Source organism: Arachis hypogaea, chromosome 12, assembly GCF_003086295.3.
Source record: "Arachis hypogaea cultivar Tifrunner chromosome 12, arahy.Tifrunner.gnm2.J5K5, whole genome shotgun sequence".
NCBI classification, from domain to species: Eukaryota; Viridiplantae; Streptophyta; class Magnoliopsida; order Fabales; family Fabaceae; genus Arachis; species Arachis hypogaea.
In genome coordinates, this window is record NC_092047.1 from 48747395 (window position 1) to 48765161 (window position 17767).

The window sequence follows — 17767 nt, forward strand, 5'->3', positions numbered from 1 at the left end:
CAAGAGAATCCGGAAAGTCTAAACCTTGTCTGTGGTATTCCGAGTAGGATTCAATGAATGAATGACTGTGACGAGCTCCAAACTCGCGATTGCAGGGCGTTAGTGACAGACGCAAAAGGATAGTAAATCCTATTCCAGCATGATCGAGAACCGACAGATGAATAGCCGTGCCGTGACAGGGTGCGTGAGTATATTATTCACTGAGAGGATAAGATGAAGCCATTGACAAGGGTGATGCCTCCAGACGATTAGCCGTGCCGTGACAGGGCATTGGATCATTTTCCCGAGAGATGATCGAAAGTAGCCATTGAAAGTGGTGATGTATCACATAAAGCCAGCCATGGAAAGGAGTAAGACTAATTGGATGAAGATAGCAGGAAAGCAGAGGTTCAGAGGAACAAAAAGCATCTCCATTCGCTTATCTGAAATTCCTACCAATGATTTACATAAGTATCTCTATCCCTATTTTATTATATAATATTCGAAAACACCATTATCACTTTATATCTGCCTGACTGAGATTTACAAGGTGACCATAGCTTGCTTCATACCAACAATCTCTGTGGGATTCGACCCTTACTCACGTAAGGTATTACTTGGACGACCCAGTGCACTTGCTGGTTAGTTGTATCGAAGTTGTGAACCATGGTATTGGCACCATGCTCTTGGCGCCATTTCCAGGGAAAGAAAGAGCCATGAATTCTACATAATCAAAGCGTAATCACGATTACGCGTACCAAGTTGCTCACGTTGCCAGGGATTGTTTGAGCCTGGACATCACAATTTCGTGCACCAGCATCCCATGAAGTTTTTCTCACTGGGCATCAAGTCCTCCTTACTCTCTCCAGGTTCGGCCATGTTAGTCATGGTTATGGCCTTGCACTCTCTCTTGTGATTTTCTTCTGTATTGCTTGGGAGAGTGCTAGGAGGAGTTTCAGTAATTCTCTTACTCAGCTGACCCACTTGTGCCTCCAAATTTCTAATGGAGGATCTTGTTTCATTCATGAAACTTAGTGTGGTCTTAGATAGATCAGAGACTATGGTTGCTAAGCCAGAATGACTCTGCTCAGAGTTCTCTGTTTGTTATTGAGAAGATGATGGAAAAGGTTTGCTATTGCTAAACCTATTTCTTCCACCATTATTGTTGTTGAAGCCTTGTTGAGGCTTCTGTTGGTCCTTCCATGAGAGATTTGGATGATTTCTCCATGAAGGATTATAGGTGTTTCCATAGGGTTCTCCTATGTAATTCACCTCTTCCATTGCAGGGTTCTCAGGATCATAAGCTTCTTCTTCAGAAGATGCTTCTTTATTAATGCTGGATGCAGCTTGCATTCCAGTCAGACTCTGAGAAATCATATTGACTTGCTGAGTCAATATTTTATTCTGAGCCAATATGGCATTCAGAGTATCAATCTCAAGAACTTCTTTCTTCTGAGTTGTCCCATTATTCACAGGATTTCTTTCAGAAGTGTACATGAACTGGTTATTTGCAACCATTTCAATGAGTTCCTAGGCTTCTTCAGGTGTCTTCTTCAGATGAAGAGATCCACCAGCAGAGTTGTCCAATGACATCTTGGACAGTTCAGACAGACCATCATAGAATATGCATATGATGCTCCATTCTGAAAGCATGCCAGAAGGACACCTTCTGATCAATTGCTTGTATCTTTCCCAAGCTTCATAGAGGGATTCACCTTCCTTCTGTCTGAAGGTTTGGACTTTCACTCTAAGCTTACTCAATTTTTGAGGTGGAAAGAACTTTGCCAAGAAGGCATTGACCAGCTTTTCCCAAGAGTTCTGGTTTTCTTTGAGTTGTGAGTCCAACCATGTCCTAGCTCTGTCTCTTACAGCAAAGGGGAAAAGCATAAGTCTGTAGACCTCAGGGTCAACCCCATGGGTCTTAACAGTATCACAGATTTGTAAGAATTCAGCTAAAAACTGATGAGAATCTTCCAATGGAAGTCCATGATACTTGCAATTCTGCCGCATTAGAGAAACTAATTGAGGATTAAGCTCAAAGTTGTTCGCTCCAATTGCAGGAATTGAGATGCTCCTTCCACAGAAGTCAGGAGAGGGTGCAATGAAATCACCAAGCATCTTCCTTGTATTGTTAGCATTGTTGTTATTTTCGGCTGCCATGTCTTCTTCTTTTTCGAAAATTTCTGTTAGGTCCTCTCCAGGGAGTTGTGCTTTAGCTTCTCTTAGCTTCCTTTTCAAGGTCCTTTCAGGTTCAGGATCAGCTTCAACAATAATGCCTTGGTCCTTGTTCCTACTCAAAAGAAAAAGAAGAGAACAAGAAAGTATGGAATCCTCTATGTCACAGTATAGAGATTCCTTGAGGTGTCAGAGGAAAACAGGAATAGAGGGATGAGGTAGGTAGATAAGAATTCGAACATATGATGAAGGAGAGAGAGTCCAAATTGTTAATTGAGGAGGAATGTTAGTCCTTAAATAGAAGAAGGTGAGGAGGGGGAAAAATTTTCGAAAACAAATTTTTAAATAAAACTAAAAATTTTAAAATAATTAAAAAGAATTTTGAAAAAGTGGTTGATGGTTTTTCGAAAATTAAAAGTGAGAGAGTGGTTAGGTGATTTTGAAGAAGATTTTGAAATCAGTAATCAAAAAGATATGATTGAAAATTATTTTGAAAAAGATGTGGTTGAGAAAATATGATTGAGAAGATATGATTGAAAAATGATTTAAAAATAAATTTTTGAATTAATGATATGATTGAGAAAATATGATAGGAATTTCTTTTTAAAATTAATGACTTGGCTAACAAGAAATTTAAAAGATATGATTTTAAAATTCAAATATTGAACCTTTCTTAACAAGAAAGTAACAGACTTGAAATTTTTTTTGAATCAAATCATTAATTGTTAGCGAGGATTTTCGAAAATAGTGAAAGAAAAATGGAAAAGATATGATTGAAAAAGATTTGATTTTGAAAAATTATGAAAATTTGAAAAAAATTTGAATTAAAAACTAACTTACCTCCCTTGTGTTGTCCTGGTGTTAAACGCCCAGAATGGTATCCATTCTGGCGTTTAACACCCATTTGGCTACCTCCTTGGGTGTTAAACGCGCAGCCAGGTACCCTGGCTGGCATTTAAACGCCAAAATTCCTTCTTCACTGGGCGTTTTGAACGCCCAGCTTTTTCTCTGGGATTCCTCTGCTGTATGTTCTGAATCTTCAATTCTTTGTATTATTGACTTGAACAGACATAATTTTGAAGATTTTTTGAATTTTTAATGATGAGAGAGAACAATAATAAAATGAAACTAATCATGAAAAAGTAAGATCAAATAAACAATTCATGCAAGAACACGTTGAAAAAATTTTCATATTAGAGACACTAACAAATTGAGAATGGACATGAGAAACAACAAAAGACACAAAACAAGAGAATTTAAAGATCTGACCCAATAAAATCATCAAGAACAACTTGAAGATCAATGAAGAACATAATGCATATATTTTAGAAAAATGCAAGAAAATTAAAAATATGCAAGACACCAAACTTAAAATGTGACATTAGACTCAAACAAGAAACACAAATTGTTTTTTGTTTTCATGGTTTTATAAAATATTTTTTTTTGAATTTTTCGAAAAAAGAAAGCTTAGAAATAAAATAAAATTACCTAATCTGAGCAACAAGATGAATCGTCAGTTGTCCAAACTCGAACAAACCCCGGCAACGGCACCAAAAACTTGGTGCACGAAATTACAATCACTCTTTCGCAATTCCACACAACTAACCAGCAAGTGCACTGGGTCGTCCAAGTAATACCTTACGTGAGTAAGGGTCGATCCCATGGAGATTGTCGGCTTGAAGCAAGCTATGGTCATCCTTGTAAATCTCAGTCAGGCGAATTCAAATGGTTTTGAGATTTTGATAATTAAAATATAATTAAAACAGAAAATAAGATAGAAATACTTATGTAATTCATTGGTAGGATTTCAGATAAGCGTATGGAGATGCTTGTTGCTTCTGAACCTCTGATTTCTTATTGCCTTCATCCAATCATGCATACTCCCTTCCATGGCAAGCTGTATCTTGGGGGATCACCGTTGTCAATGACTACCATCTGTCCTCTCAGTGAAAATGGTCCGGCTACGGGTTACGTAGGGCTAATCATCTATCGGTTCTCACTCATGTTGGAATAGGATCCATTGATCCTTTTGCGTCTGTCACTACGCCCAACACTCGCGAGTTTGAAGCTCGTCATAGTCATCCTATCCCAAATCCTACTCGGAATACCGCAGACAAGGTTTAGACTTTTCAGATCTCAAGAATGCTGCCAATTGATTCTAGCTTATACCACGAAGACTCTGATCTCACGGAATGGAGGGCTCTGTTGTCAGGATAGGCAACCATGCGTCGTGAACCAAGAGGCTAAGAGAGACACACTCCAGCTAGTGCAGATAGAACGAAAGTGGTTATCAGGCACGCGATCATAGGTGAGAATGATGATGAGTGTCGCGGATCATCACATTCATCAGGTTGAAGTACGAGAGTATATCTTGGAGTAGAAGTAGGCGTGAATTGAATAGAAGAACAGTAGTAATTGCATTAATTCATGAAGAACAACAGAGCTCCACACCTTAATCTATGGGGTGTAGAAACTCCACCATTGAAAATATATAAGAACAAGGTCTAGGCATGGCCGAATGGCCAGCCTCCCAAATATGAAATGAAGCTCTCTAAAAGATGATTAAAAGATCAAAAGATGATCAAAGGATGAAAATACAATAGTGAAAGGTCTTATTTATAATGAACTAGTAGCCTAGGGTTTACAGAAAGAAGTAAATGATGCAGAAATCCACTTCCGGGGCCTACTTGGTGTGTGCTTGGGCTGAGCATTGAAGCTTTTTCGTGCTTTGGGTTTTCTTGGAGTTAAACTCCAGCTTTGGTGCCAGTTTGGGCGTTTTACGCCAAAAAGTTTTAGGTTGACTTTGAATTCCAGTTTGGGCCATCAAATCTCGGGTAAAGTATGAACTATTATATATTGCTGGAAAGCCCAGGATGTCTACTTTCCAACGCATTTGAGAGCGCGTCAATTGGGTATTTATAGCTCAAGAAAATCCACTTTGAGTGCAAGGAGGTCAGAATCCAACAGCATCTGCAGTCCTTTTTCAGCCTCTGAATCAGATTTTTGCTCAGGTCCCTCAATTTCAGCCAGAAAGTACCTGAAATCACAGAAAAACACACTAAAAACTGGCATAATAAAAAATAATAAAAATATAATAAAACGTAACTAAAACATACTAAAAACCATGTAAAAACAATGCCAAAAAGGGTATAAATTATTCGCTCATCATCGCTCACCTCCAAAATGTCCTCCATATTGTGATCCATGGCAATTCCATAGGATTTTCTGTGCCTCTTCTCTAGGCACGCATCTACGGATCATTCCGTCTGCACACCTCTTAAAGAGATATAGTTCATCCCACAAGTAGTACTTTGCATCAGTAACCAACAAAAGGATAGTAAATCCTATTCCAGCATGATCGAGAACCGACAGATGAATAGCCGTGCCGTGACAGGGTGCGTGAGCATATTATTCACTGAGAGGATAAGATGAAGCCATTGACAAGGGTGATGCCTCCAGACGATTAGCCGTGCCGTGACAGGGCATTGGATCTTTTTCCCGAGAGATAACCGAAAATAGCCATTGACAGTGGTGATGTATCACATAAAGTCAGCCATGGAAAGGAGTAAGACTAATTGGATGAAGATAGCAGGAAAGCAGAGGTTCAGAGGAACGAAAAGCATCTCCATTCGCTTATCTGAAATTCCTACCAATGATTTACATAAGTATCTCTATCCCTATTTTATTATATAATATTCGAAAACACCATTATCACTTTATATCTGCCTGACTGAGATTTACAAGGTGACCATAGCTTGCTTCATACCAACAATCTCCGTGGGATTCGACCCTTACTCACGTAAGGTATTACTTGGACGACTCAGTGCACTTGCTGGTTAGTTGTATCGAAGTTGTGAACCATGGTATTGGCACCATGCTCTTGGCGCCATTGCCAGGGAAAGAAAGAGCCATGAATTCTACATAATCAAAGCGTAATCACGATTGCGCGTACCAAGTTGCTCACGTTGCCAGGGATTGTTTGAGCCTGGACATCACAATTTCGTGCACCAAGTTTTTGGCACCGTTGCCGGGGATTGTTCTAATAGCAATTACGTGCAACTACAACGCCAAGTTGATCCGGCAACAGCACCAAGTTTTTGGCGCCGTTGCCGGGGATTGTTCGAGTTTGGACAACTGACGGTTCATCTTGTTGCTCAGATTAGGTAATTTTCTTTTCGTTTTGTTTTCAAAAATCTTTCAAAAATATTTTCAAAAATCTCTCATCTGTTTTCGAAAAAAATAAAAATGTTTTCAAAAATTTTATTCAAGATTTTTAAGAATGAATTCTAGTGTTTCATGAAGCATGTGAAGCCTGGCTGGCTGTAAAGCCATGTCTAAATTCTTTTGGACTGAGGCTTCCAAACCATCAGAGGTAAGTTACATACTTGATAAATGATGAGCAGCAATTTGTTATCAAGAGCAATATACTCTGGTGTTACATGCTAAAGCTTGGCTGGCCATTGGCCATGTCTAGTGTTTTGGACTGGAGCTTTCATTGAAAGCTTGGCTGGCTAGTAAGCCATGTCTAATTCCTGGACTGAAGCTTTAGACTAAGAATGCAAGATTCCTGGAATTCATATTAAAAATCTTTGGAATCCTTATTTTCCTTTTTCATATAATTTTCGAAAAAAAAAAGACAAAAAAATTAGAAAATCATAAAAATAAAAAAAAATATTTTTTTGTTTCTTGTTTGAGTCTTGAGTCATATTATAAGTTTGGTGTCAATTGCATGTGCATCTTGTATTTTTCGAAAATTCTCATGCATTCATAGTGTTCTTCATGATCTTCAAGTTGTTCTTGGTAAGTCTTCTTGTTTGATCTTGATGATTTTTTGTTTTGTGTCTTTTATTGTTTTTCATATGCATTCTTGAATTCTTAGTGTCTAAGCATCAAAGAATTCTAAGTTTGGTGTCCTGCATGTTTTCTTTGCATTAAAAGTTTTTCAAAATTGTGTCTATGATGTTCATCTTGGCATTCAAAGTGTTCTTGGTGTTCATCTTGACATTCATAGCATTCTTGCATGCATTCATTGTTTTGATCTAAAAATTTCATGCATTGCATCTTTTTAGTGTTTTTCTCTTGCATCATAAAAATTTAAAAATAAAAAAAATATCTTTCCCTTTTTCTCTCATCATTCGAAAATTTGGATTGACTTTTTCAAAAATTTTTAAAATCAAGTTGTTTCTTATGAGTCAAATCAAATTTTCAATTTGAAAATCTTATCTTTTTCAAAATCTTTTTCAAAAATCAAATCTTTTTCAAAATTTTTGGTTATTTTCGAAAATTCCAAAAATATTTTTCAAAAATATTTTTCTTATTTTTATATCAAATTTTCGAAAATAACAATAACAATTAATGTTTTGATTAAAAAATTTCAAAGTTTGTTACTTACTTGTTAAGAAAGATTCAAACTTTAAGTTCTAGAATCATATCTTGTGATTTCTTGTGAATCAAGTCATTAATTGTGATTTTAAAAATCAAATCTTTTTCAAAAACTAATTTCTATCATATCTTTTCAAAAATATCTTCTTATCTTATCTTTTTCAAAATTTGATTTCAAAATATCTTTTCTAACTTCCTAACTTCTTATCTTTTCAAAATTTGTTTCAACTAACTAACTAACTTTTTGTTTGTTTCTTAACTTTTTCAAAACTACCTAACTAACTCTCTCTCTCTAATTTTCGAAAATATCTTCCCTCTTTTTCAAAAATTTCTTTTTAATTAACTAATTATTCTTATTTTTATTTTTAATTTTAAAAATTTTTTCGAAAAATTACTAACATTTTTCAAAAAAACTATTTTCGAAAATCACTAACTCTTTTTCAAAAATTATTTTCGAAAATTATCCCTCCCCCATCTTATTCTATTTATTCATCTACTAACATCTCTTCCTCACATCATCACCAAATTCGAACCCCCTCTTCTATCTGTGTTCGAATTTCTTCTTCTTTTCTTCTACTAACAATAAGGAACCTCTTTACTGTGACATAGAGGATTCCTCTTCTTTTCTTTTTCTCTCCTCTTTCTTATGAGCAGGGACAGAGAAAAAGGCATTCTTGTTGAAGCTGATCCAGAACCTGAAAGGACTCTGAAGAGAAAATTAAGAGAAGCTAAATTACAACAATCCAGAGACAACTTGATTGAAAATTTCGAACAAGTAAAGGAGATGGCAGCCGAACCCAACAACAATGCAAGGAGAATGCTTGGTGACTTCACTGCACCTAATTCCAATTTACATGGAAGAAGCATCTCCATTCCTGCCATTGGAGCAAACAACTTTGAGCTGAAACCTCAGTTAGTTTCTCTAATGCAGCAGAACTGCAAGTTTCATGGACTTCCATCTGAAGATCCTTTTCAGTTCTTAACTGAATTCTTGCAGATATGTGATACTGTTAAGACTAATGGAGTAGATCCTGAAGTCTACAGGCTTATGCTTTTCCCTTTTGCTATAAGAGACAGAGCTAGAATATGGTTGGATTCTCAACCCAAAGACAGCCTGAACTCTTGGGATAAGCTGGTCACGGCTTTCTTAGCCAAGTACTTTCCTCCTCAAAAGCTGAGCAAGCTTAGAGCTGATGTTCAAACCTTCAGACAGAAAGAAGGTGAATCCCTCTATGAAGCTTGGGAAAGATACAAACAGTTGACCAAAAAGTGTCCTTCTGACATGCTTTCAGAATGGACCATCCTGGATATATTCTATGATGGTTTATCTGAGCTATCAAAAATGTCACTGGACACTTCTGCAGGTGGATCCATTCACCTAAAGAAAACGCCTGCAGAAGCTCAAGAACTCGTTGACATGGTTGCTAATAACCAGTTCATGTACACTTCTGAAAGGAATCCTGTGAGTAATGGGACGCCTATGAAGAAGGGAGTTCTTGAAGTTGATACTCTGAATGCCATATTGGCTCAGAATAAAATATTGGCTCAGCAAGTCAATATGATCTCTCAGATTCTGCATGGAATGCAAGCTGCATCCAACAGTACTCAAGAGGCTTCTTATAAAGAAGAAGCTTATGATCCTGAGAACCCTGCAATAGTAGAGGTGAATTACTTAGGTGAACCTTATGGAAACACCTATAACTCATCATGGAGAAATCATCCAAATTTCTCATGGAAGGATCAAAAGCCTCAACAAGGCTTTAATAATGGTGGAAGAAACAGGTTTAACAATAATAAACCTTTTCCATCATCCACTCAGCAACAGACAGAGAACTCTGAACAAAACACTTCTAATTTGGCAAACTTAGTCTCTGATCTGTCTAAGGCCACTGTAACTTTCATGAATGAAACAAGGTCTTCCATTAGAAATTTGGAAGCACAAGTGGGCCAGCTGAGTAAAAGGATCACTGAAATCCCTCCCAGTACTCTCCCAAGCAATACAGAAGAGAATCCAAAAGGAGAGTGCAAGACCATTGACATAAGCAAAATGGCCGAACCCAATGAGGGAGTGGAGGACGTGAATCCCAGTGAGGAAGACCTCCTGGGATGTCCAGTGATCAATAAAGAGCTTCCCTCTAAGGAACCAAGGGACTCTGAGGCTCATCTAGAGACCATAGAGATTCCATTGAACCTCCTTATGCCCTTCATGAGCTCTGATGAGTATTCCTCTTCTGAAGAGAATGAGGATGTTACTGAAGAGCAAACTGCCCTGTTTCTTGGTGCAATCATGAAGCTAAATGCCAAATTATTTGGCATTGATACTTGGGAAGTTGAACCTCCCTTGTTCATCAATGAACTAAGTGATCTGGATCAACTGACATTGCCTCAGAAGAGACAGGATCCTGGGAAGTTCATAATACCTTGTACCATAGGCACCATGATCTTTAAGGCTCTGTGTGACCTTGGTTCAGGAATAAACCTCATGTCCCTCTCTGTAATAGAGAAACTGGGAATCTATGGGGTGCAAGCTGCTAAAATCTCACTAGAGATGGCAGACAATTCGAGAAAACAGGCATATGGACAAGTAGAGGACGTATTAGTAAAGGTTGAAGGCCTTTACATCCCTGCTGATTTCATAGTCCTGGATACTGGAAAGGAAAAGGATGAATCCATCATCCTAGGAAGACCTTTCCTGGCCACAGCAAGAGCTGTGATTGATGTTGACAGAGGTGAACTAGTCCTTCAATGGAATGAGGACTCCCTTGTGTTTAAAACTCAAGGATCTCCCTCTACAACCATGGAGAGGAAGCATGAAAAGCTTCTCTCAAAGCAGAGTCAACCCAAGCCCCCACAGTCAAACTCTAAGTTTGGTGTTGGGAGGCCACAACCAAACTCTAAGTTTGGTGTTGAACTCCCATATCCAAACTCTAAGTTTGGTGTTGGAGAGTCTCAACAATGCTCTGAACATCTGTGAGGCTCCATGAGAGCCCACTGTCAAGCTATTGACATTAAAAAAGTGCTTGTAGGGAGGCAACCCAATGTTTATTTATCTAACTCTATTATTCTTGTTTTTCATGTTTTCTTAGGATCATGATCATATGGAGTCACAAAATAAATATAAAAAATTGAAAACGGAATCAAAAACAGCAGAAGAAAAATCACACCCTGGAGGAGCATCTGTCTGGCGTTCAGCGCCAGAACAAAGCATGGTTCTGGCGCTGAACACCCAAAATGGGCAGCTTCTGGGCGCTGAACGCCAGAACAGGCATGGTTCTGGCGTTCAACGCCAGAAATGGCACACAAATGGGCGTTGAACGCCCAAAATGGCCACCAACCTGGCGCTGAACGCCCAGAGTTGTGCGCAAGGGCATTTTACATGCCTAAATTGGTGCAGGGATGTAAATGCCTTGATACCACAGGATCATCTCAGGATCTGTGGACCCCACAGGATCATCTCAGGATCTGTGGACCCCACAGGATCCCCACCTACCTCATCATCTCTCTTTCCATTCATGATCATCCCTTCTGTTTTCCATTGACCACTCACATCCATACACCCACTACCTTCAAAATTCAACATCTCTCTCCCACCCAATCCCACCCATATGGCCGAATACACCCTCCCATCCATCTCCTCCATATTTCTTCTTCTTCTTCTCCTATTCTTTTGTTTATTGCTCGAGGGCGAGCAATATTCTAAGTTTGGTGTGGTAAAAGCATAAGCTTTTTGTTTTTCCATTACCATTGATGGCACCTAAGACCGGGGAATCCTCTAGAAAGGGGAAAGGGAAGACAAAAGCTTCCACATCCGAGTCATGCGAGATGGAAAGGTTCATCTCCAAAGCCCATCAAGACCACTTCTATGATGTTGTGGCCAAGAAGAAGGTGAACCCTGAGGTCCCTTTCAAACTCAAAAGAAATGAGTATCCAGAGATCCGACATGAAATTCAAAGAAGAGGTTGGGAAGTTCTAACAAATCCCATCCAACAAGTCGGCATCCTAATGGTTCAAGAGTTCTATGCTAATGCATGGATCACCAAGAACCATGATCAAAGTAGGAACCCGAATCCAAAGAACTATGTTACAATGGTTCGGGGGAAATACTTAGATTTTAGTCCGGAAAATGTGAGGTTGGCGTTCAACTTGCCAAACATGGAAGAGAACGCACGCCCCTACACAAGGAGAGTCAACTTTGATCAAAGGTTGGACCAAGTCCTTATGGACATATGTGTAGAAGGAGCTCAATGGAAGGTTGACTCCAAAAGCAAGCCGGTTCAACTAAGAAGATTGGACCTCAAGCCTGTAGCTAGAGGATGGTTGGAGTTCACTCAATGCTCAATCATTCCCACTAGCAACCGGTCTGACGTTACTATAGACCGGGCCATCATGATCCATAGCATCATGATTGGAGAAGAGGTGGAAGTTCATGAGATTATACCTCAAGAACTCTACAAGGTGGCTGACAAGTCCTCCACTATGGCAAGGTTAGCCTTCCCTCACCTCATTTGCTATCTATGTTACTCAGCTGGAGCATTCATAGAGGGAGATGTCCTCATTAAAGAGGACAAGCCCATCACTAAGAAAAAGATGGAGCAAGCAAGAGAGCCCAATCATGGAGCTCAAGAGGCGCACGAAGCTCATCACCATGAGATCCCGGAGATGCCTCAAATGCACTTTCCTCCACAAAACTATTGGGAGCAAATCAACACCTCCCTAGGAGAATTGAGTTCCAATATGGGACAACTAAGGGTGGAACATCAAGAGCACTCCATCATACTTCATGAAATAAGAGAAGATCAAAAAGCAATGAGGGAGGAGCAACAAAGACAAGGAAGAGACATAGAAGAGCTCAAGGACATCATTGGTTCCTCAAGAAGGAAACGCCACCATCACTAAGGTGGATTCATTCCTTGCTCTTACTTCTTCTGTTTTTTCGTTTTCTATGTCATGTACTTATCTGTGTTTGTGTCTTCATTACATGATCATTAGTAGTAGTAACTATGTCTTAAAGTTATGAATGTCCTATGAATCCATCACCTCTCTTAAATGAAGAATGTTTTAATTCAAAAGAACAAGAAGTACATGAGTTTCGAATTTATCCTTGAACTTAGCTTAATTATATTGATGTGGTGACAATGCTTCTTGTTTTCTGAATGTATGCTTGAACAGTGCATATGTCTTTTGAAGTTGTTATTTAAGAATGTTAAATATGTTGGCTCTTGAAAGAATGATGACTAGGAGACATGTTATTTGATAATCTGAAAAATCATAAAAATGATTCTTGAAGCAAGAAAAAGCAGCAAAGAACAAAGCTTGCAGAAAAAAAAAGCGAAAAAAAATAGAAAGAAAAAGAAAAAGCAAGCAGAAAAAGCCAATAACCCTTAAAACCAAAAGGCAAGGGCAATAAAAAGGATCCCAAGGCTTTGAGCATCAGTGGATAGGAGGGCCTAAAGGAATAAAATCCTGGTCTAAGCGGCTAAACCAAGCTGTCCCTAACCATGTGCTTGTGGCGTGTAGGTGTCAAGTGAAAACTTGAGACTGAGCGGTTAAAGTCAAGGTCCAAAGCAAAAAAAAGAGTGTGCTTAAGAACCCTGGACACCTCTAATTGGGGACTTTAGCAAAGCTGAGTCACAATCTGAAAAGGTTCACCCAATTATGTGTCTGTGTGGCATTTATGTATCCGGTGGTAATACTGGAAAACAAAGTGCTTAGGGCCACGGCCAAGACTCATAAAGAAGCTGTGTTCAAGAATCATCATACTGAACTAGGAGAGTCAATAACACTATTCGAAATCTGAAGTTCCTATAGATGCCAATCATTCTGAACCTCAATGGATAAAGTGAGATGCCAAAACTATTCAAGAGGCAAAAAGCTATAAGTCCCGCTCATATGATTGAAGCTATGTTTCATTGATAGTTTGGAATTTATAGTATATTCTCTTCTTTTTATCCTATTTTATTTTCAGTTGCTTGGGGATAAGCAACAATTTAAGTTTGGTGTTGTGATGAGCGGATAATTTATACGCTTTTTGACATTGTTTTTAGTATGTTTTTAGTAGGATCTAGTTAATTTTAGGGATGTTTTCATTAGTTTTTATGTAAAATTCACATTTCTGGACTTTACTATGAGTTTGTGTGTTTTTCTGTGATTTCAAGTATTTTCTGGCTGAAATTGAGGGACTTGAGCAAAAATCAGATTCAGAGGTTGAAGAAGGACTGCTGATGCTGTTGGATTCTGACCTCCCTGCACTCAAAGAGGATTTTCTGGAGCTACAGAATTCGAAATGGCTCGCTTCCAATTGCTTTGGAAAGTAGACATCCAGGGCTTTCCAGCAATATATAATAGTCCATACTTTGGCCAAGAATAGACGACGTAAACTGGCGTTCAACGCCAGCCTTCTACCCAAACCTGGCGTCCAGCGCCAGAAAAGGAGCCAAAACCAGAGTTGAACGCCCAAACTGGCACAAAAACTGGCGTTCAACTCCAAGAAGGACCTCTACACGTGCAACACTCAGGCTCAGCCCAAACACACACCAAGTGGGCCCAGGAAGTGGATTTATGCATCAATTACTTACTCATGTAAACCCTAGTAGCTAGTTTATTATAAATGGGACCTTTTACTATTGTATTAGGCATCTTTGATCAGTTGTATGCTATCTTAGATCACGTTTTAGGGGGCTGGCCATCTCGGCCATGCCTGGACCTCTCACTTATGTATTTTCAACGGTAGAGTTTCTACACTCCATAGATTAAGGTGTGGAGCTCTGCTGTTCCTCAAAGATCAATGCAAAGTACTACTGTTTTCTATTCAATTCATCTTATTTCGCTTCTAAGATATCCATTCGCACCCAAGAACGTGATGAAGGTGATGATTATGTGTGACGCTCATCATCCTTCTCCCTTATGAACGCGTTCCTGACAAACACTTCTGTTCTACATGAAATAAGCTAGAATGAATATCTCTTAGATCTCCTAACCAGAATCTTCGTGGCGTAAGCTAGAATGATGGCGGCATTCAAGAGAATCCGGAAAGTCTAAACCTTGTCTGTGGTATTCCGAGTAGGATTCAATGAATGAATGACTGTGACGAGCTCCAAACTCGCGATTGCAGGGCGTTAGTGACAGACGCAAAAGGATAGTAAATCCTATTCCAGCATGATCGAGAACCGACAGATGAATAGCCGTGCCGTGACAGGGTGCGTGAGTATATTATTCACTGAGAGGATAAGATGAAGCCATTGACAAGGGTGATGCCTCCAGACGATTAGCCGTGCCGTGACAGGGCATTGGATCATTTTCCCGAGAGATGATCGAAAGTAGCCATTGAAAGTGGTGATGTATCACATAAAGCCAGCCATGGAAAGGAGTAAGACTAATTGGATGAAGATAGCAGGAAAGCAGAGGTTCAGAGGAACAAAAAGCATCTCCATTCGCTTATCTGAAATTCCTACCAATGATTTACATAAGTATCTCTATCCCTATTTTATTATATAATATTCGAAAACACCATTATCACTTTATATCTGCCTGACTGAGATTTACAAGGTGACCATAGCTTGCTTCATACCAACAATCTCTGTGGGATTCGACCCTTACTCACGTAAGGTATTACTTGGACGACCCAGTGCACTTGCTGGTTAGTTGTATCGAAGTTGTGAACCATGGTATTGGCACCATGCTCTTGGCGCCATTTCCAGGGAAAGAAAGAGCCATGAATTCTACATAATCAAAGCGTAATCACGATTGCGCGTACCAAGTTGCTCACGTTGCCAGGGATTGTTTGAGCCTGGACATCACAATTTCGTGCACCAGCATCCCATGAAGTTTTTCTCACTGGGCATCAAGTCCTCCTTACTCTCTCCAGGTTCGGCCATGTTAGTCATGGTTATGGCCTTGCACTCTCTCTTGTGATTTTCTTCTGTATTGCTTGGGAGAGTGCTAGGAGGAGTTTCAGTAATTCTCTTACTCAGCTGACCCACTTGTGCCTCCAAATTTCTAATGGAGGATCTTGTTTCATTCATGAAACTTAGTGTGGTCTTAGATAGATGAGAGACTATGGTTGCTAAGCCAGAATGACTCTGCTCAGAGTTCTCTGTTTGTTATTGAGAAGATGATGGAAAAGGTTTGCTATTGCTAAACCTATTTCTTCCACCATTATTGTTGTTGAAGCCTTGTTGAGGCTTCTGTTGGTCCTTCCATGAGAGATTTGGATGATTTCTCCATGAAGGATTATAGATGTTTCCATAGGGTTCTCCTATGTAATTCACCTCTTCCATTGCAGGGTTCTCAGGATCATAAGCTTCTTCTTCAGAAGATGCTTCTTTATTAATGCTGGATGCAGCTTGCATTCCAGTCAGACTCTGAGAAATCATATTGACTTGCTGAGTCAATATTTTATTCTGAGCCAATATGGCATTCAGAGTATCAATCTCAAGAACTTCTTTCTTCTGAGTTGTCCCATTATTCACAGGATTTCTTTCAGAAGTGTACATGAACTGGTTATTTGCAACCATTTCAATGAGTTCCTAGGCTTCTTCAGGTGTCTTCTTCAGATGAAGAGATCCACCAGCAGAGTTGTCCAATGACATCTTGGACAGTTCAGACAGACCATCATAGAATATGCATATGATGCTCCATTCTGAAAGCATGCCAGAAGGACACCTTCTGATCAATTGCTTGTATCTTTCCCAAGCTTCATAGAGGGATTCACCTTCCTTCTGTCTGAAGGTTTGGACTTTCACTCTAAGCTTACTCAATTTTTGAGGTGGAAAGAACTTTGCCAAGAAGGCATTGACCAGCTTTTCCCAAGAGTTCAGGTTTTCTTTGAGTTGTGAGTCCAACCATGTCCTAGCTCTGTCTCTTACAGCAAAGGGGAAAAGCATAAGTCTGTAGACCTCAGGGTCAACCCCATGGGTCTTAACAGTATCACAGATTTGTAAGAATTCAGCTAAAAACTGATGAGAATCTTCCAATGGAAGTCCATGATACTTGCAATTCTGCCGCATTAGAGAAACTAATTGAGGATTAAGCTCAAAGTTGTTCGCTCCAATTGCAGGAATTGAGATGCTCCTTCCACAGAAGTCAGGAGAGGGTGCAATGAAATCACCAAGCATCTTCCTTGTATTGTTAGCATTGTTGTTATTTTCGGCTGCCATGTCTTCTTCTTTTTCGAAAATTTCTGTTAGGTCCTCTCCAGGGAGTTGTGCTTTAGCTTCTCTTAGCTTCCTTTTCAAGGTCCTTTCAGGTTCAGGATCAGCTTCAACAATAATGCCTTGGTCCTTGTTCCTACTCAAAAGAAAAAGAAGAGAACAAGAAAGTATGGAATCCTCTATGTCACGGTATAGAGATTCCTTGAGGTGTCAGAGGAAAACAGGAATAGAGGGATGAGGTAGGTAGATAAGAATTCGAACATATGATGAAGGAGAGAGAGTCCAAATTGTTAATTGAGGAGGAATGTTAGTCCTTAAATAGAAGAAGGTGAGGAGGGGGAAAAATTTTCGAAAACAAATTTTTAAATAAAACTAAAAATTTTAAAATAATTAAAAAGAATTTTGAAAAAGTGGTTGATGGTTTTTCGAAAATTAAAAGTGAGAGAGTGGTTAGGTGATTTTGAAGAAGATTTTGAAATCAGTAATCAAAAAGATATGATTGAAAATTATTTTGAAAAAGATGTGGTTGAGAAAATATGATTGAGAAGATATGATTGAAAAATGATTTAAAAATAAATTTTTGAATTAATGATATGATTGAGAAAATATGATAGGAATTTCTTTTTAAAATTAATGACTTGGCTAACAAGAAATTTAAAAGATATGATTTTAAAATTCAAATATTGAACCTTTCTTAACAAGAAAGTAACAGACTTGAAATTTTTTTTGAATCAAATCATTAATTGTTAGCGAGGATTTTCGAAAATAGTGAAAGAAAAATGGAAAAGATATGATTGAAAAAGATTTGATTTTGAAAAATTATGAAAATTTGAAAAAAATTTGAATTAAAAACTAACTTACCTCCCTTGTGTTGTCCTGGTGTTAAACGCCCAGAATGGTATCCATTCTGGCGTTTAACACCCATTTGGCTACCTCCTTGGGTGTTAAACGCGCAGCCAGGTACCCTGGCTGGCATTTAAACGCCAAAATTCCTTCTTCACTGGGCGTTTTGAACGCCCAGCTTTTTCTCTGGGATTCCTCTACTGTATGTTCTGAATCTTCAATTCTTTGTATTATTGACT

The 17767-nt window shown here is 38.8% G+C and overlaps 3 non-coding genes across 3 annotated transcripts; 2 read left to right on the forward strand and 1 right to left on the reverse strand.

Moving 5' to 3' along the window:
- Positions 1–1630: 1630 nt before the first annotated feature.
- LOC112731100 (small nucleolar RNA R71) lies at positions 1631–1734 on the forward strand. The gene has a single exon (XR_003166892.1). It is a non-coding gene; the product is annotated as a small nucleolar RNA R71 (small nucleolar RNA).
- Positions 1735–8716: 6982 nt separating this feature from the next.
- On the reverse strand, positions 8717–8824 carry LOC112730945 (small nucleolar RNA R71). Its single transcript, XR_003166745.1, has one exon. It is a non-coding gene; the product is annotated as a small nucleolar RNA R71 (small nucleolar RNA).
- Positions 8825–16182: 7358 nt separating this feature from the next.
- LOC112731101 (small nucleolar RNA R71) lies at positions 16183–16286 on the forward strand. Its single transcript, XR_003166893.1, has one exon. It is a non-coding gene; the product is annotated as a small nucleolar RNA R71 (small nucleolar RNA).
- The last annotated feature ends 1481 nt before the right edge of the window (positions 16287–17767 follow it).